General features: G+C 44.2%; 1 pseudogene; it reads right to left on the bottom strand.

Moving 5' to 3' along the window:
* Positions 1 to 26615, bottom strand: part of LOC115140259 (disco-interacting protein 2 homolog B-A-like) — a 79983-nt pseudogene that overhangs the window by 6762 nt on the left and 46606 nt on the right.

Raw genomic sequence — 26615 nt, 5'->3', positions numbered from 1 at the left:
GTCACACCACCCTGGATTACTGACTTCTGCCTGTCCTTGACCTGCAGTTTGCCTGCTGTTCTGTACCTTGTCACACCACCCTGGATTACTGACTTCTGCCTGTCCTTGACCTGCAGTTTGCCTGCTGTTCTGTACCTTGTCACACCACCCTGGATTACTGACTTCTGCCTGTCCTTGACCTGCAGTTTGCCTGCTGTTCTGTACCTTGTCACACCACCCTGGATTACTGACTTCTGCCTGTCCTTGACCTGCAGTTTGCCTGCTGTTCTGTACCTTGTCACACCACCCTGGATTACTGACTTCTGCCTGTCCTTGACCTGCAGTTTGCCTGCTGTTCTGTACCTTGTCACACCACCCTGGATTACTGACTTCTGCCTGTCCTTGACCTGCAGTTTGCCTGCTCCCCTGTTTTTGTAATCAACTTTTGTTACTTTGAAACTGTTTGCTTCTGGATCTTCTCCTGAGTCTTGACAGGCATGGCGCCTAAAGCTTTTATATTTATTCTCAGTAATACCAATTACCCCACCAAAGACATCCTTTAAAAAGTATGCTCGGTCATAACAGACTTCATATTGGAAAATAAAACTTGAAGATGTAAAACTTTCCTTTTCATTCTCTGACAGTAGTTTTAACCTTCCAGGCTTGGAATTGTATCATCTCGCTACCCAAGGCATTTACTTGTGACATATAGTTAAATGCACAAAGGAGGAACAATGGGTACATAATGAAGATACACATGCTCATCCCCAGAATCTTTTCATGTGTCTATTTTCAAAGGATAAAGCTTTGGAAATTAACAACAATATGAAACTGAAACTGATTCTACAAGAACCAATATCACTCCGTAAAAACACATCCCTATGGAAAAATCCTTGGATAGTGTTTCAGAATTCACCGATAACTTGGTCGCCATGGAAAACTTGGTAATAGGAAATACATTTATTTCCACGACAGAATTAAAAAGCAATTTTGGACTGACCAATGTAGATATTTTTAAATACATGCAACTTAAAAGTTTCGTATCACAAAATTTCTATTTGAAATCTTTTGAAAATCAGAGCAATCTTGAGGGAATCCTATTTGAGTCAGAAAAGGATATTAATAAACTCAGCAAAAAAAGAAACGTCCTCTCACTGTCAACTGCGTTTATTTTCAGCAAACTTAATGTGCAAATATTTGTATGAACATAACAAGATTCAACAACTGAGACATAAACTGAACAAGTTACACAGAAAGGCCTCTTTAGTGTCCTAAGTTTTCATAACTGTGACCTTAATTGCCTACCGTCTGTAAGCTGTTAGTGTCTAAATTTGCTTTAGGAGTAGTGCGTGACCATAGGGTGGCAACACAAACTCAGCAAAAAAAGAAACGTCCCTTTTTCAGGACCGTCTTTCAAAGATAATTCGTAAAAATCCAAATGTGTTTATCGTCGAAGGAATGAGCGTTACACCGAGTCCTGTACTCTGGAGCGGGATCAATTTGGAGGTGGAGGGTCCATCATGGTCTGGGGCGGTGTGTCACAGCATCATCGGACTGAGCTTGTTGTCATTGCAGGCAATCTCAACGCTGTGTGTTACAGGGAAGACATCCTCCTCCCTCATGTGGTACCCTTCCTGCAGGCTCATCCTGACATGACACTCTAGCATGACAATGCCACCAGCAATACTGCTCTTTCTGTGCGTGATTTCCTGCAAGTCAGGAATGTCAGTGTTCTGCCATGGCCAGCGAAGAGCCCAGATCTCAAACCCATTGAGCACGTCTGGGACCTGTTGGATCGGAGGGTGAGGGCTTGGGCCATTCCCCCCAGAAATGTCCGGGAACTTGCAGGTTTCTTGGTGGAAGAGTGGGGTAACATCTCACAGCAAGAACTGGCAAATCTGGTGCAGTCCATGATAAGGAGATGCACTGCAGTACTTAATGCCACACCAGATACTGACTATTACTTTTGATTTTGACCCCCCCTTTGTTCAGGGACACATTATTCCATTTCTGTTAGTCGCATGTCTGTGGAACTTGTTCAGTTTATGTCTCAGTTGTTGAATCTTGTTATGTTCATACACTTACACATGTTAAGTTTGCTGAAAAGTTTATTTGGGACAAATCATTCCCTAAACCTCAACTACGTCTCATAATGAAATATGTGGAAATTGAGCAAGTTGAGGTGACTAAACTGCTTGGAGTTACCCTGGATTGTAAACTGTCATGGTCAAAACATATTGATACAACAGTAGCTAAGATGGGGAGAAGTCTGTCCATAATAAAGCGCAGCTCTGAATTCTTAACAGCACTATCAACAAGGCAGGTCCTACAGGCCCTAGTTTTGTCACACCTAGACTACTGTTCAGTCGTGTGGTCAGGTGCCACAAAGAGACTTGGGAAAATTGCAGTTGGCTCAGAACAGGGCAGCACGACTGGCTCTTAAAAGTACATGGAGAGCCAACATTAAAGGCATGTATGTCAATCTCTCATGGCTCAAAGTGTTTTTTTGTTTTTGTAAGAGGTGTTGACAAGCTGAATGTACCTAGCTGTCTGTTTTTAAAATACTAGCACACAGCTCGGACACTCATGCATACCCCACAAGACATGCCACCAGAGGTCTCTTCACAGTCCAGACACATGCATAAGCAAGCATTATGATATTTTTGTATGGTGGTATTGAACATTTTGTGTTGTGGATATGTGGTGGTGTAGGGATGTTATATGATGTACTGGTTTTTATGTAATGTGTTTTGTATTTTCTTAAAACTGAATTGTTGGTTAAGGGCTTTAAAGTAAGCATTTTGACTAAGGTCTTACCTGTTGTTTTAGGCGCATGTGACAAATAACATTTGATTTGATCCCTAATAAATACAAATGTCTGAAGTGTAAAACTAACAATGACTCAATAATCCATGCCTTCTGGGAATGTTATTAAGTCCAAAAGTATTACAATGTACATTTACTTTTAATCTGTCTGTCTGTTTATTTCAAGACATGGCACATGAGGGTGCCTGATTTTATTTTTATTTCACCTTTATTTAACCAGGTAGACAAGTTGAGAACAAGTTCTTATTTACAATTGCGACCTGGCTTAAAAAACGTATACTTTAAAACTGGAAAATCAACCAATCCTCCAACGTTAACACAATGGAAAGGTCAAACACTTTATTATCTAAAAGTTAAAAGTGTGTGGGCAATGAAGATGTAGCAGAGAGTGATGCGTGCGCTGGAGATGGACGGGGGTGTGAGCAGGTGGGTCTGGGCAGGGTGATGTTTGTAAGCTGGCGTTTGTATGTGTGTGTTTTAGTATTGCAAAAAAAAAAAAAAACACTAAATAAGAACATTAGCATCCATAGCCATCCCTTTTCATGTTAGCCATTAGCGTTAGCCTACATAGCCCTGACCAGGCCCAGCCACTGACCCCCAGCGGCATCCAGTAGCTCAGTCCTCTTGACGAAACCCAGGTAGCCAGTCCTGGCCCACAGGGTCGTGGGATCTCCGAAGCTCAGCTTGGTGTTGAAGTGGTCGGCCTGCAGGCTCTCCTCTCCATAGATGGCATAGTAGCCACTGGCACTGTGAGGGCTGTTGATCCAGATCTGACAGAGAGCAGAGGAGGGGACAAGGTAGAATTAGGGATGGAATAGGAGAGTTATGTGTGAGGAGAACTTGGTTATTGATAGGGCTAGGATTGATAGGACTTTTTCCTAATTATACCCTGCATATTTCCCATCCTTTTCTCTATCCCACATGTTGCCATTTTCACTCTAATATTAGCGTTCTATCTCCTCTCACCTCTCCTAGATGGGAATCTCCTAGAGGTCCCCTGGTCTCTGGGTTCACGATGATCACCCTGACTCCAGGTAAGATCTAAAGAGAGTGATACATGGTGACCAACAAACTCCAACAACAACACATCTTGTATCTGAGCACAAAGGGCATTTAATGTGTGTGAATCCATCAGGGGAGACTTACTTTGCCAGACTCCATCAGAGGGAGACTCTGAGGGGCTCCTCTCTCCACCAGCCTCACTCTGAGATAGAAAATGAAAGCACATTGTGATGGTGAACTCAATACTGCAAAAAATGTCTTCCTCAGCATCAAAGCTGCTCATACATAAAACATACCACTAGGGTCTACATGTTCTCACCTGTCATGGCGGAGGGACTTCATGTCCACATACACAGTGGAGGTGTCCGGTCCAGTGGTGCCCTGAAAAACACAGACAACCTGACTGAAAACTTGGATCAGTCCTTAATGAGACACACAGGAAGGTCCTGATGTACTAACTGACCTGGACTTAGGCAGACAACCCTCAGAGGCCTCTATTTACATGTATGTTATGTACAGTAAACAGAAGGCTCTAACCTCCAGTTCAGGGAGACACACTGGTCAATGCATCAACCACAAATCATTGGAACATTGGCCATGGCCGTCAAAACATTTGTTTTCCTTTAGCTATTAATAAAAGTATATTTACAAACAAATTAGTTATGCTTCCATCTTGTAGGTCGTCATTGTAAATAAGAATGGGTTCTTAACTGACTTTTGTAGTTAAATAAAGGTTCAATAAAAAATGAAATTCCCTATTGCCTAGTACCTCCTCACAGAACTTGTTCTAGCTGGTAGAGTAACGGTTCTAACTGGTTGAGTACCTGCATGCAAATGGCAAGGTTGACCCTGGATCCGAAGGCTGTGCTGACAGCGCGGGGTGAGAGGCCCAGGTCTTTAAACAACTTGGAGAAGGACATGGTGAGGGCCAGACGAGGACGCTCCTCTGCTATCACCACACAGCTCCTCACACATGACAGGTTCAGCCCCCGCGCCTGGAGGGAAAAAGAGGGAGACGGTGAGTTAGCATGTACATGTGTGTGTGTGTGTGTGTATGTGTGAGAGAATGTGTGTGTGTTATACTCACTTTGAGTATCTCTGTCTGCGTGCCTATCCCCTTGGTGCAGAGCTCCATGACAGAGTAGGAGCAGAAGGTGTCTCTGATCCGGTACTGGCTCAGGGTGCTCAGCCACAGGGGCAGACAGCTCTCCAACTCCAGAGGAGGGATTAGGATGGACTGGTGCCCTGAGTACACACTACACACAGGAAACAATAGAAGGTATGAGTTCAAAATGTTTGTATGAGAGAGAGATAAAGATACCCTCTGTGTGTGTGTTGTGTGTGTGTGTGTGTGTGTGTGTGTGTGTGTGTGTGTGTGTGACCTTGCGAGACACCACAGTACAAAGCCCAGGCCACAGTAAGGGTCTAGGCAGATGGCTATTTGGCGTGAGGAGTAGAATTCACACTGCAGCTTGATGGAGCGACACAGAGCACTGACTGCCGCATGGGAGATCTGATGGACAGAAACACACACACATGCACGCATCACAAAGAAACAACCAATAAGAGAAACAGAATCAACGGGTAGTCATGGTTATGGCTACCGCCATTGGCCCACTGTAAAACAGAGGAGCAAAATTAGCTGTTGGCTATTGACTTTGCCAATGGCAGGCCGCTCATGGGCCACCAAGTTTGCAAACTTTCTGGGGCTTTTTTAGAGTATTGAGACCAATGAGTAGCCTCCTGTGGGTGACCTTACCTTGACCCCGGTGAGCATGCCTGTGGTAGACACACTGAAGTCCAGATAGGCAATCATCTCTACCGTGGGTGGCTTATAGATCATTGGGGGTCTACGGCGAGGTAGGTCATCTGGAGGAAGAGAACATGCACAACAAGGTTGAGTTTCTCTGGCTCAGATTCTATGGTCAGGTATGTACTGTATGTAAGACCCATGGCAAGGGTTCTCGAAGTGGGGTGCGGCGGTACTGCAGGGGGTCTGCAGCCAGATCTCAAAATAAATAAATATATACAGTACCAGCCAAAAGTTTGGACACACCTACTGAGTCAAGGTTATTGCTGTATTTCTTTACTATTTTCTACATTGTAGAATAATATTGAATACAACAAAACTATGAAATAACACATTTGGAATCATGTAGTAACCAAAAAAGTGTAAAACAAATAAAAATATATTTTATATGAGATTCTAAGTTGCCACCCATTGCTTTGAAGACAGCTTAACTAGGCAAGTCAGTTAAGAACAAATTATTTTTTACAATGACGGCCTACCCTGGCCAAACTCTAATGACGCTGGGCCAATTGTGCGCCACCCTATGGGACTCCCAATCACGCCCAGTTGTGATACAGCCTGGAATCTAAACAGGGTCTGTAGTGATGCCTCTAGCACTGAGATGCAGTGCCTTAGACCGCTGCGCCACTCATGTGCCTGTCACTGAGGAGTGGCTTCCGTCTGGTCACTCTACCATGAAGGCCTGATTGGTGGAGTGTTACAGAGATGGTTGTCCTTCTGGAAGGTTCTCCCATCCCCACAGAGGAACTCTGTCAGAATAACCACAGGGTTCTTGGTCACCTCCCTGACCAAGGCCCTTCTCACCCGATTGCTCAGTTTGGCTGGGCGGCCAGCTGTAGGAAGACTGTGGAACCTTATATAGACAGGTGTGTGCCTTTCCAAATCATGTCCAATCAATTGAATTTACCACAGGTGTACTCCAATCAAGTTGTAGAAACATCTCATGGGATGATCAATGGAAACAGGATGGACCTGAGCTCAATTTCGAGTCTCATAGCAAAGGGTTTGAATACTTGTGTACTTGTAATACATTTGTCATTATGGGGTATTGTGTGTAGATTGATGAGGAAACCAATTATTGTAATCAATTTTAGAATAAGGCAACGTAGCAACATTTGGAAAAAGGGATATATATTTTTTTTTACAAAAATAAATACAAATGAATATTACTAGCAACAACAGATTAAACAAATGTTGAAAAAGGGATCCATGGAATAAGTTTAGAGGGTGTAATACAATGTGATATTATTTATCTACAATTTATGTTTTTAACCATGGGCAACATGGGCATAGGAGGCTCACAGGGATATTGGTATCCACAGCATTCCAATTCTATATTTTTCAACTCAATACTTATTGTAATACCCAAAATGACAGATTTTTTTTAAACAAATGCTCTGTTATCTAAGCAAAGTTCACCTAGCCTCATAGCAAAATGTGTGGAATTGCAGGATATTAGCTTTCAAGGTATCTCTCAACCCCAAATTCAGCCTTTGCCCAACCACTTCAAATAAAAAATATGAATTAAAATCAGGTGAGAATTTGTGGGTTGGGATATTGCTCATAAATATTAATTTTGGGTGTGGGTAAACATAGTTGTACCTGATCCCAACCCTTTCTTACTGAAAGTCCACTGGCACGCTCTGATAAAACTATATGCATCGCGAGCAAATACAACTCTGGACAGTTAGCTCACAGTGGTAAGGCGCGGAGTTCCTGACATCTATTGCAAATGAACTCAGATTGGTCTTGGGTACTGTATAAAAACCTACAACTACTACCAGGGCGAGCCCTCTCACAGGTATGCTTTCACTTTTCAGAATTAGACATGTGGGCACAGGATGAATATTGTAAATGAAGGATATTTTTTTTTAGAAAAAAACATCTGCCCCATGTGGGATTAGAACTCCCAACCATTGAACTATAAGCCAACCAACTGTTTTAGCAGACTACACCACCAGTCATAGTAGTTGGGAGAAACTACAACCAGCTGACATGACTACCATTGTCATCTATTTCTTGTTATTTTTTTTTATTTTTTTTATTTTACCTTTATTTTACTAGGCAAGTCAGTTAAGAACAAATTCTTATTTTCAATGACGGCCTAGGAACAGTGGGTTAACTGCCTGTTCAGGGGCAGAACGACAGTAACCTTGTCAGCTCGGGGATTCGAACTTGCAACCTTCCGGTTACTAGTCCAACGCTCTAACCACTAGGCTACCCTGCCGCCCCGTTATGATAGAGGTAGCTATGAATCTAAAAGTATGATCCTCATAGCCTACATGTTTTGTTGTCTCTTTGTAAAAGCACATAGATGTGTATGAAACGGTAAGCAAAAACATAGAATTTGTTCATATGCTGAAATGTGCCTTACTGCCTTTAGTATTTTGTGTAATGTCAGTAGTCGAGTTATGGAAGCATCATGCTAAATATAATTGGCACACTCCACTTATCAAGACCATTGCCAAACAAGTTACGCTGTCACCTACTTTTATAGTTAGCCTTGAGGTGGTACCACCCAGCTTATCTAGAAGGGAGTGTCTTTCATACTGAACGCCTCCTTTGATGACGTATAGGCACCTTCTCAAAGCGCTTCTACATCAGCATTTCAATGGTATATTTGAATCGCTAGGGATAAAAAGAGATAGATTTACTACTAAAAGACCAAAATATATCACTTTTGCTACGCTGTCAAAATGAGGACTTGACATGTTTCACTATAACTAAGCCTAAAACATCTGATTAAAAAAGAAAGTTATGTTTTTCCCATGAAAGTTACTCTTTAAAGCAGCAACAACAAAACATCTCTGTGCCCCATGACAAAATGTGTAGACATGCAGAAAGTAGCTTGAAAATGGCAAAAATTCTCTGATGTCAATAGGCTGCCCTTTAAAATGTTCCTTCCCAGAAAATGCAATTGTTCGTCTGGCCATGCACTGCTGAAGTCATAGTAAAACTCCTTGTATGCTATTTTTATCTCATTTGAGTTGTGTTCTGATGAAGGTGTCCCTGATGAATTTGCGATCACAAAAGGGGTCCCCTGCGACACCTTGTTTTAGAACCCCTGTTCTATGGTACCTGTGTCTATGATTGTCGGCCATGTTTTAATGTTCACTGTGGCTGCAGCCTCTTTGGAGCGCAGGATCCTCATGAGGTTCTGAGTGGTGAGGATACAGGCAGCTTTACTGACCTGGGGACAGAGAGGCACCACAAACAACATGTTAGTTTGTAGAAAAATATGGTTCCAACTTCCTACCTTAGGAAGACCAAAATAATGACACCCAAACACCATGCTCATAAAATAGCACCCAACCTCATAAACTCAGGTGATCAAAAGATAGCACACATACACACTTACGTCAATGATCATGCGGACAGTGGGCAGTGTGGCTGCCAGGTTCTGTGGGTGAGGAGGTCTGACAGTGACAGGAACACAGCCAGCATACAGGCAGCCATAGAAAGAGGCTATCAGATCAATACCTAGAGTGAGAGACAGAACGAGAAAGTGACGATAACTGTAAGTCATCCTGAATGGGTATGACTATGCCAGTATCAGTGCCAGTATGACAGTTGGACAAACAGAGACAGGAGGACAGACAGACGGAAGGACCCACCAGGAGGGTAGAGCAGCACCACGTTGTTCCCGGTGTTGACGCTGCCTTTCTCTGTGAGAGCCGCTGCAATCTTTTCCGCCCGCTTGTGCAGCTGCACACACGTTGCTGTGGATACAACTAGACCCTGAAGCACAGGAGTTAGAGAGGGTAGGGAAAAGGGGTTTATTTACAACTGGGCCCAACTGTATATGGGGGAGGGGGTTCTGTTTATTGTATGTGTGAGAGTGAGTCTATAAGTGTGAGAGTGCTACCTTTGCATTGAGCAGCACATAGAGACAGTGGTCTGGATCAGTCTGTGCCCTCCACTGTAGAGCCTCGGACAAGAACTGGTGCTGAGGAGAGAAAAGAGGGTCAAAGTTCATTCCATAGCAATCATGCCAATATGGATATCAATTTTATATCAACAAGATTTTTTACATTATAATAAATTGATATAAAGTTATGCCAAAATAACCACAAAGAAATATAATAGAGTTTTATTTTGCTGATGGGAGGAACTCGATAGAACTTTAATTTCCTCAAGTTCATTCTCTTAAGTTAAGTCTAAGGTCATGAAGATGGTCAATACAGTCACTCAGCAGTAAATAACCCAGAGCCAAAATGTCCTCCGTAAGCAGCTTTTCTACCAGGAGGAAGGAAACTGTCACTCCCATTGGCAAATCAACAAGCAAATGGACAATTTAGAACATGCAGCATTAGCCAAACTACTTCTTAAAATAATGAACTGATTTCAGTTGTAGCTAACAGCAATGATTGGGAGAGATCCATTGGGGAGAGAAAGCAAAGCACATAAAGAGGAGATGTGAATGTCTGGATGTCTGGAAGATGGCTTGCCAGAGACTTCCTCTGAGTCCACACAACTCTGCAGATCAGCAAGGCCTGTGTGTGTGTGTGTGTGTGTGTGTAGCAACAATCATCAACAACAACAAAAAATATTCTAATAAATGCAACAGTTGGACAATGGATAAAGATATTCCACATTTTTTAAAAATGTTTTAAATAATCAGATAGACTAAATTATAGCACATAAATATTTTAGTTCAGGGAGTTTGGTGGGAATTCAGGTATTCAACTTATTGTCAAATGTCACTTTTATTTCTTAGAATGCACTCATATATACATTTTCTAGAATCTACTCATATATACATTTTCTAGAATCTACTCATATATACATTTTCTAGAATCTACTCATATATACATTTTCTAGAATCTACTCATATATACACATTTTCGAATGCTATTTTATTTTATATTTTGTGTTGAAAGAAAGAAGAATTGATGTGCCCGATTTGCATGAATACATCTGAAAACCTTAACATAAAGGGGTGGAACAGGGCTGCTACCTCCACAAACTTGCTCTATTTAGGACTACACTCAACTGCGCTGTCTCCACTGTCTCATGAATTACTGTAGTCACGTTCTGTTGCATAATTCAACAAGTGTGTCAATAGCAGGATACCCTCGGATTAACAACCAACAAGCCTCTAGATGACACCGATCTACACATACTTTACATTGTTTGCGAGATCAGACATAACATCACTACAATCTGTGTTCATTTTTGGAAGTTGCTTTCATTTAAGTTCACCTCATTTGTAAACATTTCAACGATATTAAATTAGAACTTTTTTCAATTCCCTAAAAATGAACACCCATCAAATCAAAAGTGATCTTTCTTCTCTGTCTTGTGATGTAAGCGTTGAGACGAGGCCTTAAATCCCAGACAAAGCTTTCGTGTTCTTATAGATGCAACGGAAAGACAATGTATTCCATTGAGCCCATTTCAGCCATTACCGCGGGGCGTTTGACTGTTTGATTACAACATTTATGCAGTCGTAATGTTAAAGGGAAAAAACCTCAGGCACAAGCAAGAGTATGAAAGAGTCGCAGGAGTAAAATGAAGGCAATCAATCTAACGAGATTTAAGTGACAAGTGGATTTTGCACCCCCTCAAACACAGGAAACACATGGCTGAAAAGGACAGCTCCTCAAGTTGGAGGGGCATGCGAGTTGCTAGTGTGTGTTTGTGTATATGTGTACTATTCTGAACATTCAGAGGTGATGGAGGGCAATGGAAGGCATGTGGCATCAGGTGGCATTAAGAGGTACGCCGACAGATTGTCACCATAACTGTGCTGTGATCCAGAAAAATAACAGAAAACTGAATAATACATTGGCACATGCCAATGCCGAGCATTACTTCTGACACCATGCAGGAGCTCACATCTTGCCAGAACTTGCATCCATAGAAAGATCTGTGTGTGCAACTGAAGAATGGCTCCATTCACATTTGGAGCTTCACTGTACAGCACATTCCAGACAGAAGCAAAGGTAGGACCAGGGTGTTACAGAGTTAGAGGGGGCAATAGCTCTTACCATGATAGTAGGCCACATACGGAGCTATATAGATCCAGAGAGATGGGTGCATTAGGACAGAGGAGAGGAGAGAATGCATCATGTTGCCCACATGGTTTACCAGCTATCTTGTCCTGTCCAACTAAATAGCTAGTAAACACTTATTGGACCACTGGTGGCAACCAATATGGTAGTATTATGCCGCTGGCAGCCCAACAGCATACTGACCGTGAGTCGGCATGCCATTGTTAGTAGTGTTGGCTACCACCAGGTTATTAGTGCCAGCTACCGCTATCGTCCCTACCCTGCTATGGTCCAACGTGCATGTGGGTCCTTTCTAACTGGTGAGATGAGAGAGGTCCTGAGGTGGTCCTACCTTCCTGACCAGGTCCTGGTCCTCGATCATTCCCAGATCCCTGCCTGCTGCCTGGGCTATCCTCTTCCCTGCTACCAGGTTCCCCACCATGATGGAGGCTGGACCCACACCCACTAAAGAGAAAGAGAGAGAGAGAATATGTGAAAGAGAAAATGCATATTTACAATCAGATAAACAGTCCCTAGCTCAAAAGACATGGTAACTGTAAGCCAAATCAATTGCCAAGTTTTGCTGTATGATCCCCTGAACTGAGCCTACTGTACCTGGCTGTTTCTGCCGTGGTTTGGGGAGGTTGGTGACACAGGTATGGGGGCACATGAGGATGTTACAGGGGTGCAGGTTGCCGTCCAGGAAGTTCTGCTTGGTCTCAAAGATGTGGATCCCTCCCAGGTGGGTCTTGGGTAACGTGTTGGCAGGTACCAGGGCTAGGCTGTACAGACCCACCTGGTGGATACTGTCAATGGCCTGGACAATGGACAATGGACACACACACACACACACACACACACACACACACACACACACACACAACACTCCTTAGTTAGACAACTTCCCTGTACATTGAAAACAGTGGTGTTTGTTTTGGAATGTACCAAGAAAGAGGTGTTTGTAAGCTACCTGCAGTACTCTGCTCATCCACTGGAAGCTGTCCTCCTCACTGGCATCTGGCCTCTGCTCTGCCACAACCACAATCCTCTCATCATAGAACACCGTCACAGAGAACACCGCAATCCTGACACATACATGCGGATTAGAATGTCTACTCTGCAATGATCCATAGTCACACACACACATGTAGTTGAAGTCGGAAGTTTACATACGCTTAGGTTGGAGTCATTAAAACTCGTTTTTCAACCACTCCACAAATTTCTTGTTAACAAACTATAGTTTTGGCAAGTCGGTTAGGACATCTACTTTGTGCATGACACAAGTAATTTTTCCAACAATTGTTTACAGAGAGATTATTTCACTTATAATTCACTGTATCACAATTCCAGTGGGTCAGAAGTTTACATACACTAAGTTGATTGTGCCTTTAAACAGCTTGGAAAATTACAGAAAATGATGTCATGGCTTTAGAAGCTTCTGATAGGCTAATTGACATCATTTGAGTCAATTGGAGGTGTACCTGTGGATGTATTTCAAGGCCTACCCTCAAACTCTGTGCCTATTTGCTTGACATCATGGGAAAATCAAAAGAAATCAGCCAAGACCTCAGAAAAAAAACATTGTAGACCTGCACACGTCTGGTTCATCCTTGGAAGCAATTTCAAAACGCCTGAAGGTACCACGTTCATCTGTACAAACAATAGTACGCAAGTATAAACACCATGGTACCATGCAGCCGTCATAACGCTCAGGAAGGAAACGCGTTCTGCCTCCTAGAGATTAACGTACTTTCGTGTGAAAAGTACAAATCAATCCCATAACAACAGCAAAGGAGCATGTGAAGATGCTGGAGGAAACAGGTACAAAAGTATCTATATCCACAGTAAAACGAGTCATACTGTATATCGACATAACCTGAAAGGCCGCTCAACAAGGAAGAAGCCACTGCTCCAAAACCGACATAAAAAAGACAGACTAAGGTTTGCAACTGCACATGGGACAAAGTTCGTAGTTTTTGGAGAAATGTCCTCTGGTCTGATGAAACAAAAATAGAACTGTTTAGCCATAATGACCATTGTTATGGTCATGGAGGAAAAAGGGGGAAGCTTGCAAGCCGAAGAACACAATCCCAACCGTGAAGCACGGGGGTGGCAGTATCATGTTGTGGGGGTGCTTTGCTGCATGAGGGACTGGTGCACTTCACAAAATAGATGGCATCATGAGGCAAGAAAATCATGTGGATATATTGAAGCAACATCTCAAGACATCAGTCAGGAAGTTAAAGCTTGGTCGCAAATGGTTCTTCCAAATGGACAATGACCCCAAGCATACTTCCAAAGTTGTGGCAAAATGGCTTAAGGACAACAAAGTAGACAACTTTTTCCCCAAGGTATTGGAGTGGCCATCACAAAGCCCTGACCTCAATCCTATAGAAAATTTGTGGGCAGAACTGAAAAAGTGTGTGCAAGCAAGGAGGCCTACAAACCTGACTCAGTTACACCAGCTCTGTCAGGAGGAATGGGCCAAAATTCACCCAACTTATTGTGGGAAGCTTGTGGAAGGTTCCCGAAATGTTTGACCCAAGTTAAACAATTTAAAGGCAATGCTACCATCTACTAATTGAGTGTATGTAAACTTCTGACCCACTGAGAATGTGATGAAAGAAATAAAAGCTGAAATAAATCATTCTCTACTATTATATTTTACACATTTTACACTCTTAAAATAAAGTGGTGATCTTAACTGACCTAAGACAGGGAATTTTTATTAGGATTAAATGTCAGGAATTGTGAAAAACTGAGTTTAAATGTATTTGGCTAAGGTATATGTAAACTTCCGACTTCGACTGTATTTATTCATTACACATAAATACACATCCACACATAAAGCCGAGAACACCACAATTCCTACCAACACAAAACCACTCTGAAGAAGGCAATGCTCTGATCATTAGCTGATCATTCCCAAACCATAGGAATCCCCACCCACTTTAAAATGGTGGAAGCCCTCAATGACAATGTCCACGCAAAAACAAGTTATTTCCCTGTAATGATCGATATACATCTCTATGCTCAATCCCCACTACAATTGACTCACATCGAGCACAAACTGCACAGATCTCATCCAATGTTGATTCAAATACATGCTGACCCATGCGCACACACACACACCGTAATCACCTTCCGCGATACACAGTCTTGACAGGCTCCACGGCGAGTGCTGTGGCCACCAAGTCATCAGCATTGTGTCTCCTCCCACTCACCATCAGCAGGCCTTCGTTTTTCCCCACCACAAATATCAGACTGCCCTGTAGAAGGGTTAGACACAGCCGTCAATACAGACGGACACACAAATGCTCACAGATATGGACGCACGCGCACATACACACAACATTCCTACTTACAGGTCCTACAAAGCCTAGGAGTCCAGATCTCACAAAGGGGATCTCTCCAATTGGAACACCAAGAGTATTGACCGGAATCACCTATAGACAGACATGTTTCATTAAAATGTCTAATAGAAGAAGTGTTGAACAGCATATTGGTGTGTCTAACCAGGTGTAAGATATGCTGTAACACATAAGGGGGAATTGAATGGTTGTGGGTCTGTACCTCAAAGGTGTTCTTGGTGACTCCTGGTAGGCCATAGTACATGTTGCCTCCGGCACGAGAGTTCACCACAATCTCCCCTATCTCATCTGTCTTACACAGCTGAGGAGGCCCTTCAGGCTTCACTATACACATCAGAGCTGCAGACACAGAGACAGGCTTCACTATACACATCAGAGACACAGAGACAGGCTTCACTATACACATCAGAGACAGGCTTCACTATACACATCAGAGACAGGCTTCACTATACACATCAGAGACACAAATACAGGCTTCACTATACACATCAGAGACACAGAGACAGGCTTTACTATACACATCAGAGACAGGCTTCACTATACACATCAGAGACACAGAGACAGGCTTCACTATACACATCCCACTCTCGTGATGAGTGACTGTAGCCAGGCCTGAGACTTGTAAGCCAGTTACACACATACAAATGGATTTCTCTCCTGATATCTTTCCCCAATTCTCTCGCTCTTCTACACTGTGCACCCCTTATCCCCTCTCCTCACCTCCAGGCATCACGTGACCCACGTCCTGCACGGTGAGGGCAGAGTTCTTGTCCTCCGCATTGACCCTGATGACCCCGTGACTTAGACCCCCCATGGAGAGGATGGCCCTGGCTGGGAGGGGCGTCCCCGGCACCCCCGGCCTGGGCACAGGACAGGAATTTTACAGAAAAATTTACACATACTGCCGAAAGACGATCCTTTTATCCATACATGCTTTCAATCATTGAAGGTGCCGTATGTAACTTTAATTTACTCCCATTTGTCCAGAGGCAAATCAGGGTACTACAAACACATTTTGCCAAGTAGCAAAACAAAACACAAACTGTTACATTCGCCAAGAAGACCCATCAGGCCTATCCTACCTGCGGATGGCCACCGTCATGGCCTCAGGGGAGGTGGCACAGGGACAGATGACCTCTGGCTTCAACCCGTGGATCTGGAACACGTTGAGGAAGGCATCGCAGGATGACACCGACCCTAAGGGAGAGACACAGATAGAGACATCTCACAACACTGACCATTGTTAGAGGGAATCTATTCTAACCATACAGAGCTTTGATTTTCACTTGCAATTGTCCTATTGCATGTGGGACGTTTGCTCTATGTCAGCCCCACTGACAGCCTGGAAGTTGCCATGCAGACCAGTTCCAAGCATGTCTGCCACCTGTAGTTCCAGTGTGGCTTCCAGAGACTACATTTCCCTGCATGGACTACATTTCACACTCACAGGGGTTGGCTCCATCAGCAACGATGAGCATGTGCAGTGATTCCAGGCTGGTGTCCCTCTGTTCCCTGTGTGCCATCATGGCCCAGTGCAGGTCACGACACTTCACCAAGGCAACGCGCGCTACGGGGGAAGAGGAGGGACAAATGAGTACATTAACCTCACAGTGTTCTCATGGTCACACAGAGAGAGAGAGAGAGAGAGAGAGAGAGAGAGAGTGTGGAGGTGGTGTAACTACCTTTGTGTATGTGGACCCTCTGAACCCAGGAGAGAGGGCAAGCCTTCATCACAGCATAGGGCACACTGATGGTGTGGATCCTGTTCATTACACTCTGAAAGAAGAACAAAATACAACTTATTAAACGAAAATACATATGATATGAAATCAGTTTACCAGTAACTATTATCCTCCCACCGTGAGAACTCCATGCCACAGGCCCATGTCCTTTTTAAAGTCCAGAACGTTCACTAGTGTCTCACCTAAGAACAGAAACAGATAAGTCCCTATATGAGAAGCATCCTTTAAACACTTGTTCCCTGTGTATCATCCTCATACAGATGCCATGAACTTACTCTCACGATAGAGTATGCCTCTCTCATATAGAGTAGTTCCTCACCCTCACAGTAGTTACAGGCCTGGGTCAGTGCTTGGCAATGGGTCAACATGGCCACCTTAGACACAGCCACACCCATCACTGTGCCCTCCTTACTAGCCTTGTACTAGAGGGAGAGAAAACACAATTACTTAAGATTAGATTAAGAGTACACACATATGCACGTGCATACACACATCTCACCTCTATGTATGCAGGGTCAGTGTTCGCTGTAGGGATGTGGGGCTGCCAGTCCTTGCCAGGTTTGGTGAGGTACTTGGAATCTGTCACCACCCACTTTAGCCGAGGCCAGCCTATAAGAGACAGTCAATATCATACACCAGCCAATCAACTTCCTTAAAAAGAGACTCGTAACGAAAGAGATAAGGTATCACATTTGGATCTCGAGAGACAATAGTTGTGTTTGAGATCGACCAGATTGCAGTCGCCGACTCGATGACTAAAACCACCTGGCTTCCTAAATAACTAATCATTATTATTTGTAGATCAGTCAGTCTACTTAGTCAGTCAGCTGTGACGGAGTAACAGCTGACTGATCTACAAATAATAGGTCTGCTAACCTAGAATTCTTTACAATCAGATGCCGACGGCATTGGCTACCAAGATTATTCTCTTCGATTATAACCACATATCCTGAGGCTGCATTCATTGTAGCTGGGAATTTTAACAAGGCTAATCTGAAAACAAGGCTCCCTAATTTTTATCAGCATATCAAATACACAACCCGGGCTGGCAAAATTCTGAATCATTGTTACTCTAAATTCCGCGACACATACAAAGCCCTCCCTCGCCCTCCTTTCGGCAAATCTGACCACGACTCCATTTTGTTGCTCCCAGCCTATAGACAGAAATAGACAGAAACTAAAACAGGAAACGCCCATGCTCAGGTCTGTTCAACGTTGGTCCGACCAATCTGATTCCACGTCCATGTTCCAGATAGCGTCAAACAACAACATTGATGTATATGCTGATTCGGTGAATGGGTTAATTAGCAAGTGCATCGGTGATGTTGTACCCACGGTGACTATTAAAACCTTCCCAACCAGAAACCGTGGATTGATGGCAGCATTCGCTCAAAACTGAAAGCACAAACCACTGCTTTTAAATCAGGGCAAGGCGACCGGTAACATGACCGAATACAAGCAGTGTAGCTATTCCCTCCGCAAGGCAATTAAACAAGCTAAGCGTCAGTATAGAGATAAAGTAGAGACGCAATTCAACGGCTTTGACACGAGAGGTATGTGGCAGGGTCTACAGTCAATCACGGACTACAAAAAGAAAACCAGCCCAGTCGCGGACCCCGATGTCTTGCTCCCAGACAGACTAAACAACTTCTTTGCTCGCTTTGAGGACAATACAGTGCCACTGACACGGCGCGCTACCAAAACCTGCGGGCTCTCCTTCACCGCAGCCAACGTGAGTAAAACATTTAAACGTGTTAACCCTCGCAAGGCTGCCGGCCCAGACGGCATCCCTAGCCGTGTCCTCAGATCATGCGCAGACCAGCTGGCTGGTGTGGTTACGGACATATTCAATCAATCCCCTGTTCTCACATGCTTCAAGAGGGCCACCCTTGTTCCTGTTCCCAAGAAAGCTAAGGAACCTGAGGTAAACGACTATCGCCCCATAGCACTCACCTCGTCATCATGAAGTACTTTGAGAGACTAGTCAAGGATCATATTTGCTCACCGCCCCAATAGGTCCACAGACGATCACACTGCCCAAACCCATCTGGACAAGAGGAATACCTACGTAAGAATGCTGTTCATTGACTACAGCTCAGCATTTAACACCATTGCACCCTCCAAACTAGTAATTAAACTCAAGACCCTTGGTCTCGACCCTTGGTCTCGACCCTTGCTCTCGACCCTGCCCTGTGCAACTAGGTCCTGGACTTTCTTTTTTTTTAACCCCCTTTTTTGTGCTATCCAATTGTTAGTAGTTGCAGTGATGAGACAAGACAGTAACTCCCGTACGGAATTGGGAGAGGCGAAGGTCGAGAGCCATGCGTCCTGCAAAACACAACACACCCAAGCTACACTGCTTCTTGACACAGCGCGTGTGTCGAAGGGAACACAGTACACCTAGCGACCTGGTCAATGTGCACTGCGCCCGGCCCGCAACAGGAGTCGCTAGTGCGCGATGAGACAAGGATATCGGCCAAACCCTCCCTAACCCGGATGGCGCTGGGCCAATTGTGCGCCGCCCCATGGGCCTCCCAGTCGCGGCAGTCTGCGGCAGAGCCTGGACTCGAAACCAGAGTCTCTGATGGCACAGCTAGCACTGCGGTGCAGTGCCTTAGACAAATGTGCCACCCGGGAGGACTGCTCCTGGACTTTCTGACAGGACACTCCCAGGTGGTGAGGGTAGGAAACAACATCTCCACCCCGCTGATCCTCAACACTGCGGCCCCACAAGGGTGCGTTCTCAGCCCTCTTCTGTACTCCTTGTTCACCAATGACTGCGGGGCCATGCACACCTCCAACTCAATCATCAAGTTTGCAGATGATACTACAGTGGTAGGCTTGATTACCAACAACGACGAGACGGCATAGAAGGAGGAGGTGAGGGCCCTTGGAGCGTGGTGTCAGGAAAATAACCTCACACTCAACGTCAACAAAACAAAGGAGATGATCGTGGACTTCAGGAAACAGCAGAGGGAGCACCCTCCTATCCACATCGACTGGACAGTAGTGGAGAAGGTAGTAAGTTAAGTTCCTCTGCGTACACATCACGGATGACGCAACAGCGCCTCTTCAACCTCAGGAGGCTGAAGAAATTTGGCTTGTCACCAAAAGCACTCACAAACTTTTACAGATGCACAATCGAGAGCATCCTGTCGGGCTGTATCACCGCCTGGTACGGCAACTGCTCCGCCCACGACCGTAAGGCTCTCCAGAGGGTCGTGAGGTCTGCACAACGTAAAAACGTAGTTGTTGTGAAATTGTTAGATTACTTGCTAGATATTACTGCACGGTCGGAATTAGAAGCACAAGCATTTTGCTACACTCGCATTAACATCTGCTAACCATGTGTATGTGACCAATATAATTTGATTTGATTTCACATTGATGCTCTGGAACATGGCCAGTAATAGAGGCAGCTTCTGACCTTTAAACTGTAGAATTTCTCCGGTGGGCATCTTGGGAAGTCCCTTCAGACAGATCTCACTGGTCAGAGCCAAACTCACACTACAGCTGCCCAACAGGAAGCCTACCTGACTACTGCCTGCATCCTGGTGGCAGAACAACAATGACACATGGAGTAAATCACAGAGCAGAAATACAGTTGCTTGCGAAAGTATTCACCCCCCCTGGCATTTTTCCTATTTTGTTGCCTTACAACCTGGAATTAAAATGGATTTGGGGAGGTTTGTATCATTTGATTTACACAACATGCCTATCACTTTGAAGATGCTAAATATTTTTTATTGTGAAACAAACAAGAAATAAGACCCCAAAAAACAGAACTTGAGCGTGCATAACTATTCATCCCCCCCAAAGTCAATATTTTTTAGAGCCACCTTTTGCAGTAATTACAGCTGCAAGTCTCTTGGAGTATGTCTCTATAAGCTTGGCACGTCTAACCACTGAGACTTTTGCTTATTCGTCAAGGCAAAACTGCTCTAGCTCCTTCAAATTGGATGGGTTCATATGGTGTACAGCAATCTTTAAGTCATACCATAGATTCTCAATTGGATTGAGGTCTGGGCTTTGACTAGGCCGTTCCAAGACATTTAAATGTTTCCCCTTAAACCATTTGAGTGTTGCTTTAGCAGTATGCTTAGGGTCAGTGTCCTGCTGGAAGGTGAACCTCCGTCCCAGTCTCAACTCTCTGGAAGATTGAAACAGGTTTCCCGCAAGAATTTCCTTGTATTTAGCACCATCCATCCTTCCTTCAATTCTGACCAGTTTCCCAGTCCCTGCTGATGAAAAACATCCCCAAAGCATGATGCTGCCACCACCATGCTTCACTGTGGGGATGCTGTTCTCGGGGTGATGAGAGGTGTTGGGTTTGCGCCAGACATAGCGTTTTCCTTGATGGCCAAAAAGCAACATTTTTGTCTCATCTGACCAGTGTACCTTCTTCCAAATGTTTGGGGAGTCTCCCACATGCCTTTTGGCGAACACCAAACGTGTTTGCTTATTTTTTCTTTCAGCAATGGCTTTTTTCTGTCCACTCATCCGTAAAGCCCAGCTATGTGGAGTGTACGGCTTAAAGTGGTTCTATGGACAGAAACACCAATCTCTGCTGTGGAGCTTTGCAGCTCCTTCAGGGTCATCTTTGGTCTCTTTGTTGCCTCTCGGATTAATGCCCTCATTGCCTGGTCTGTGAGTTTTTGTGGGCGGCCCTCTCTTTGCAGATTTGTTGTGGTGCCATATTCTTTCCAATTTTAATAATGGATTTAATGGTGCTCTGTGGATGTTCAAAGTTTCTGATATTTTTTTATAACCTAACACTGATCTGTACCTCTCCACAACTTTGTCCCTGATCTGTTTGGAGAGCTCCTTGGTCTTCATGGTGCCCCTTGCTTTGTGGTGTTGCAGACTTTGGGGCCTTTCAGAACAGGTGTATATATACTGAGATCATGTGACAGATCATGTGACACTTAGATTGCACACAGGTGGACTTTATTTAACTAATTATGTGACTTCTGAACGTAATTGGATGCACCAGATCTTATTTAGGGGCTTCATAGCAAATACATATGCACACACCACTTTTCCCTTTTTTGAAACAAGTATTTTTTTTATTTCACTTCACCAATTTGAACTTTTTGTCATGTCCATTACATGAAATCCAAATAAAAATCAATTTAAATTACAGGCTGTAATGCCTCAAAATAGGAAAAATGCCAAGGGGGATGAATACTTTTGCAAGGCACTGTAACAGCATGTCAATGTCAGTTTGAATCATTTCCAATGGCATGTCCCTTACCTTGCGAGACAGAGGTACCTCTATAGGGACAGGGATGACCTCAGCTAGCAGGCAGCCATAGAAGGCCACCAAAAACATCCCAGGGTCACTGTTAGGGTACACTAGAGCCACCTACCGGAGAAAAAAAAACTAAGTTGATGTATGGACCTCAAAGGTCCACTATGCAGAAATTGCGCCGCCATTTCCTGGTTGCTAAAATTCAAATAGTTCGCCTCATTTCAGTTTATGTCAAAAAACAAGCAAGTATTCTGTAGTGTAAAGAATCATTGTACCATCTAAACCATTATCAAATATATTTTCTATAAGCAAAAATATTGTATTTTCAGCTGTTTGAAGCTGGTGTACAAAATCAAATTAAAAGATGAAAAGTTTAAGCACGGGAAGCATAGAAATAGTGCACATAGAATATATCTACCGCTTCTTAGACATGTGCTCAATGAGAATGACAGATCTATAACAACAATTTTGAAGGGAATTTGGTCAGATTGACCAAAATGTTACATATTGCAGCTTTAATTTATGGGATTGTTTTGACGCTATATCATTACGACGCAGAGGGAAGTAGAAGTAGTGTGAGTCGGTGTGTCTCACCCTGTCCCCAGGCTTGAGGACCTGCTCGTTCTTGGCCCCCAGTTTATTGAGGAGGGTGTAGGCCAGCTTCACACTGCGGCTCCACAGCTTTCCTGATGGAGGGAGAAGGGGAGGAGGGAGGAGGAGAGAGGAAAGAGGGAGGGCGGGCATCGTAAATAACAGTGGCACACTCTGACAATCAATCTCATACTCCTTTCATTACCCTCCATTACTTTGATTACTCTATCCACACCATGTGTACAGTATAGTACCAACCATATCCTAAAATAATACAAGAAATAAATGATCCAGGGCCAGACCTTGAACCTCCCTATATAGTAAGTAGAGTTATTTAAATGTAAGCAATCATATTACCGTGAGGGGGTTAAGACTGTAACGTACCGTACGTCAGTGTGTACAGGGGTTTGTGTGTGGGCCAAGTTTCTTACAGTACATCAGTGTGTACAGGGGTTTGTGTGTGGGCCAAGTTTCTTACAGTACATCAGTGTGTACAGGGGTTTGTGTGTGGGCCAAGTTTCTTACAGTACATCAGTGTGTACAGGGGTTTGTGTGTGGGCCAAGTTTCTTACAGTACATCAGTGTGTACAGGGGTTTGTGTGTGGGCCAAGTTTCTTACCGTACATCAGTGTGTACAGGGGTTTGTGTGTGGGCCAAGTTTCTTACCGTATGTCAGTGTGTACAGGGGTTTGTGTGTGGGCCAAGTTTCTTACAGTACATCAGTGTGTACAGGGGTTTGTGTGTGGGCCAAGTTTCTTACAGTACATCAGTGTGTACAGGGGTTTGTGTGTGGGCCAAGTTTCTTACAGTACATCAGTGTGTACAGGGGTTTGTGTGTGGGCCAAGTTTCTTACAGTACATCAGTGTGTACAGGGGTTTGTGTGTGGGCCAAGTTTCTTACAGTACATCAGTGTGTACAGGGGTTTGTGTGTGGGCCAAGTTTCTTACAGTACATCAGTGTGTACAGGGGTTTGTGTGTGGGCCAAGTTTCTTACAGTACATCAGTGTGTACAGGGGTTTGTGTGTGGGCCAAGTTTCTTACAGTACATCAGTGTGTACAGGGGTTTGTGTGTGGACCAAGTTTCTTACAGTACATCAGTGTGTACAGGGGTTTGTGTGTGGGCCAAGTTTCTTACAGTACATCAGTGTGTACAGGGGTTTGTGTGTGGGCCAAGTTTCTTACCGTATGTCAGTGTGTACAGGGGTTTGTGTGTGGACCAAGTTTCTTACAGTACATCAGTGTGTACAGGGGTTTGTGTGTGGGCCAAGTTTCTTACCGTATGTCAGTGTGTACAGGGGTTTGCCAGTGATGTCCAAGGCGGTGAGGGCGGGGCTCTTGCCCTGTGTGGCCCCCCAGCGAACCAGGGCTGCCTGGAGGGCAGGGGGCCAGTTACTGACCACCCCCAGGGGCTCCCCCTTCACTGGGATGATCGGACGTCCCTCTGGCCGCGGGGTGTTGGGGTCCGGCTGAGGCACTGGAGGAGGGGACGGGGGAGCAGTATTAACCAGAGAGCACCTTTGAGGTTGGTACAGAGCAGTGGAAATAAAAATATTGTAGGTGACATTGACAGATATATAGTCTGATCCCAGATCTGTTTGTGCTGACTGGAGTTGGCAAGACTGCACTAACAGATCTGGGACCAGGCTAAGAGAGATCTACTGATTGAAGAATAAATGGTGACTCACCCTCTACAATTTCCTCCTGGTCGTCCATGAAGAACTCACTGAGGGGGGGCCTCTTGGGCCTCTTCAAGGTGTTGAGCAGCTGCTGAATCTTAGTGGACACCTTGCTGTTAACCGGGACACCTGGAGGGTGGGGGGTGGGTAGTCCGACAAACACTGTCACACACACATACACACACACTCTCCCTGCCCCGATACACAAAGTCTTCATTTCACACACAACTCTGGCTTGCCTTCTTTCGCCAGGACATTTCTCCACTCTCAGTCTGCTAGTTTTTAATCAACATCATAATTTCCCACTGCAAGCTGGCCCCTGGGAGTGGTCAATTCTTAAATTATTTTTTAGAATGAAAGCCAGTAGACAAAGGGCTCCCTCTACAACAGGACTGGGAGGGTCGGAGTGAGGTAGATGGGAATAGGAATCATTGGATTCATAATTGGAAAACACATGAGGATTCATCCGTTTCAGAGGATGGTTCTGGTTTCAGAGATCTACTATTCTCCCTAAAATCATACGGTACAGAGGGTAAGAACAAGTCACAAAGGCACAAACAGTACACAGACGTACAGTGAGGGAAAAAAGTATTTGATCCCCTGCTGATTTTGTACGTGTCACGTTCTGACCTTTATTTCCTTTGTTTTGTCATTATTTAGTATGGTCAGGGCGTGAGTTGGGGTGGGAAGTCTGTTTGTTTTTCTATGATTTGGGGATTTCTATGTTTCGGCCTAGTATGGTTCTCAATCAGAGGCAGGTGTCATTAGTTGTCTCTGATTGAGAATCATACTTAGGTAGCTTGGGTTTCACTGTTTGTTTGTGGGTGATTGTCTATATTAGTTGCTTGTGTCAGCACAGTCCTTATTATAGCTTCACAGTCTTTATTTGTTTATTGTTATAGTGTTTCAGTGTTTTCTTTATTAAAATTAATGATGAACACCTACCACGCCGCATTTTGGTCCTCCGATCCTTCTCGCCTCTCCTCTTCAGATGAAGAGGAGGACGACCGTGACAGTACGTTTGCCCACTGACAAAGAAATGATCCGTCTATAATTTTAATGGTAGGTTTATTTGAACAGTGAGAGACAGAATAACAACAACAAAAAATCGAGAAAAACGCATGTCAAACATGTTATAAATTGATTTGCATTTTAATGAAGGAAATAAGTATTTGAACCCTCTGCAAAACATGACTTAGTACTTGGTGGCAAAAACCCTTGTTGTCCCACTCCTCTTTGCAGATCTTCTCCAAGTCATTAAGGTTTCGAGGCTGATGTTTGGCAACTCGAACCTTCAGCTCCCTCCACAGATTTTCTATGGGATTAAGGTCTGGAGACTGGCTAGGCCACTACAGGAACTTAATGTGCTTCTTCTTGAGCCACTCCTTTGTTGCCTTGGCCGTGTGTTTTGGGTCATTGTCATGCTGGAATACCCATCCACGACCCATTTTCAATGCCCTGGCTGAGGGAAGGAGGTTCTCACCCAAGATTTGACGGTACATGGCCCCGTCCATCGTCCCTTTGATGCGGTGAAGTTGTCCTGTCCCCTTAGTAGAAAAACACCCCCAAAGCATAATGTTTCCACCTCCATGTTTGACAGTGGGGATGGTGTTCTTGGGGTCATAGGCAGCATTCCTCCTCCTCCAAACACGGCGAGTTGAGGGGATGCCAAAGAGCTCCATTTTGGTCTCATCTGACCACAACACGTTCACCCAGTTGTTCTCTGAATCATTCAGATGTTCATTGGCAAACTTCAGACGGACATGTATATGTGCTTTCTTGAGCAGGGGGACCTTGCAGGCGCTGCAGGATTTCAGTCCTTCACGGCGTAATGTGATAACAATTGTTTTCTTGGTGACAATGGTCCCAGCTGCCTTGAGATCATTGACAAGATCCTGCCGGGTAGTTCTGGGCTGATTCCTCACCGTTCTCATGATCATTGCAACTCCACGAGGTGAGATCTTGCATGGAGCCCCAGGCCGAGGGAAATTGACAGTTCTTTTGTGTTTCTTCCATTTGCGAATAATCGCACCAACTGTTGTCACCTTCTCACCAAGCTGCTTGGAGATGGTCTTGTAGCCCATTCCAGCCTTGTGTAGGTCTACAATCTTGTCCCGGACATCCTTGGAGATCTTTCTGATTGAGAGGGGGTCAAATACTTATTTCCCTCATTAAAATGCAAATCAATTTATAACCTTTTTGACATGCGTTTTTCTGGATGTTTTTGTTATTCTGTCTCTCACTGTTCAAATAAACCTACCATTAAAATGATATATTGATAATTTCTTTATCAGTGGGCAAACGTACAAAATCAGCAGGGGATCAAATACTTTTCCCTCACTGTATATATTCTCATAGGGAATGTGTTACCTC

The sequence above is a fragment of the Oncorhynchus nerka genome, linkage group LG2 (assembly GCF_034236695.1).
Source record: "Oncorhynchus nerka isolate Pitt River linkage group LG2, Oner_Uvic_2.0, whole genome shotgun sequence".
NCBI lineage: Eukaryota > Metazoa > Chordata > Actinopteri > Salmoniformes > Salmonidae > Oncorhynchus > Oncorhynchus nerka.
This window is presented reverse-complemented; position numbering and strand designations above follow the sequence as displayed.